General features: G+C 36.6%; 1 long non-coding RNA gene across 1 annotated transcript; it reads left to right on the forward strand.

Moving 5' to 3' along the window:
• The first annotated feature begins 440 nt into the window (after positions 1–440).
• LOC118816939 lies at positions 441–1354 on the forward strand. Its single transcript, XR_005007923.1, has 3 exons — positions 441–678; positions 775–881; positions 987–1354. It is a non-coding gene; the product is annotated as an uncharacterized LOC118816939 (long non-coding RNA).
• Positions 1355–2033: the final 679 nt, after the last annotated feature.

Consider the following 2033-nt stretch of genomic DNA (forward strand, 5'->3'; position numbering starts at 1 on the left):
ATTTTTGTTTAAAGGTAGAATTTTTAAACATTTCGGAATAATTAATCTGTAATCCGATATAAACAAAGTCACTCAGAGCATTTTGATATGAAATGGTTTACTGTACACAAACATACAGAATTGGATTTCTTTACAGTGGCAGTGATAGAAACCAGGGGTCACAATATGTACAACACAAACACAGCCATTTTAATTACTATTCAGTATGACCAATGAACATAAACAAGTTTATCAAAAACACTGATAATGCAATGAGGAAAACCATTCTGAGTTTTTAAATGTATTCGATATTAAAATGGTGGTAAATGTAAGGGAAAAAATGTTTTCTTTTTGTACTGTTTCGCCTGTTTGTACTGTTTCTCTAGAATGGAGCATTTCACAGCAAACCACTCTAAATAATTTTATTTACCTCATAACTGAACTATGCAGAAATTCTGAAGAATCATTTGAATTCCCCTTTAACTGAGCTGACCTATTAATGCATGATTTTCTCCATGAAAAGAGAAAAGCATGAGAGAGAGAGAGTAGGCACAGGGGTGAGAGAGAGAGTAGGCACAGGGGTGTTTCAGAGACAGTGTCTACTACATCTCTACTGAGAAGAAGAGCTGGAGCGAGAGCAGACAGGACTGCAAAAGAAAAGGAGCAGACCTGGTGATCATAAACAGCAGAGAAGAACAGGTAAGAGAGAGAGAGAGAGAGAGAGAGAGAGAGAGAGAGAGAGAGAGACTGTTTCAACTGTGTGTATTTACATACTTTCATACTGTACCGTGTCAGAAGTTCATCAGTACAATATTACGCAGCAGTGAAGCTTGGATTGGTCTGATGGACAAAGAGAAACAAGGGGTCTGGAAATGGGTGGACAACTCAGCACTGACCACTAAGTAAGAGACCACTAAAGTGAACTCTGTTCATGATACAGTTATTCACTCTCTTTAAGAAGGTCTAGAGGTGTAATAGTGAAGATAATCTGATTCTCTGTGTTTCAGGTTCTGGTGGAAGGGGGAACCAAATGATTATAATAGAAATGACGACTGTGCTGTAACTGGCTATGAAGCTGATGGATCTGAATGTGTATCAACCTGGGCTGATGTTCCCTGTAATAACCTTGTAGTTGGACTCTGTGAGAAAAGTTTAGTTGAATTTTAATTTAGTCTACATAACAGAGAAGAGTAAAGACTGATTTAATATATATTTAAAATATCAACGTGTATGAAGTGTAAACTGCATGTACATGTCATATATTCCTCTCTGCATTACCAATGTTTGTAATAGGATGTGTATTTAAATGCAGAGACAATATTAAGCATTTTTATTCTCCAGTTTTACTTCTGGTGAAAACTCACACACACACACACACACACACACACACACACATACACACACACAGTCTGCAGCAGCTTAGACCTCCTTTCTACACACTCTGTACCTTGCATGCTTTTTTAGCATTAACTAAATTAAATCTTTCACATATTAAATAATATAATATTCATTTTTGAAAGCTATTTCATCTCTTTTTGTGACTCCAATGTGCATTTAGGAACTCTGGTTCTGGTTTAGGCAGAAGCAGTTTAAGGGGGGGCCTGGCTACTTTCTGTTTCTCGCATTACCATTTCGCACCAGCGAACGAGTCTTGAATGAGTGGGAGTGAATGAAGACAAAATCATCACGTTTATAGCCATTTATGCAGGAACTTCCTTTAATTATGGAAAGCAGACAGACATAATCCATTAAAACATCCAAGGAAACTTATCAATAACTTTCCGTTTTTCTACACTAAACAGGTTTTGATCAGTAGCACACTAGTATTACTGCTAATACTACTGAGTGTTGATTGGCTGGTGAGCTGAATAGCCGGCTGAGTAAAGCAGTTCACACTCATTGACATCACAATTATACATAAGGCACTGTTAAAACAGAACAATGGAGTTCAAAAGTGCTAAAGCATATCAGCTTATCAGCTATGTTAAAGTATTTTATGCTCTTCTGTTTTGAGAAAAGAAGCATTTTCTGTAAGTATTTACAAACTACTATTT

The sequence above is a fragment of the Colossoma macropomum genome, unplaced genomic scaffold, assembly GCF_904425465.1.
Source record: "Colossoma macropomum unplaced genomic scaffold, Colossoma_macropomum, whole genome shotgun sequence".
NCBI classification, from domain to species: Eukaryota; Metazoa; Chordata; class Actinopteri; order Characiformes; family Serrasalmidae; genus Colossoma; species Colossoma macropomum.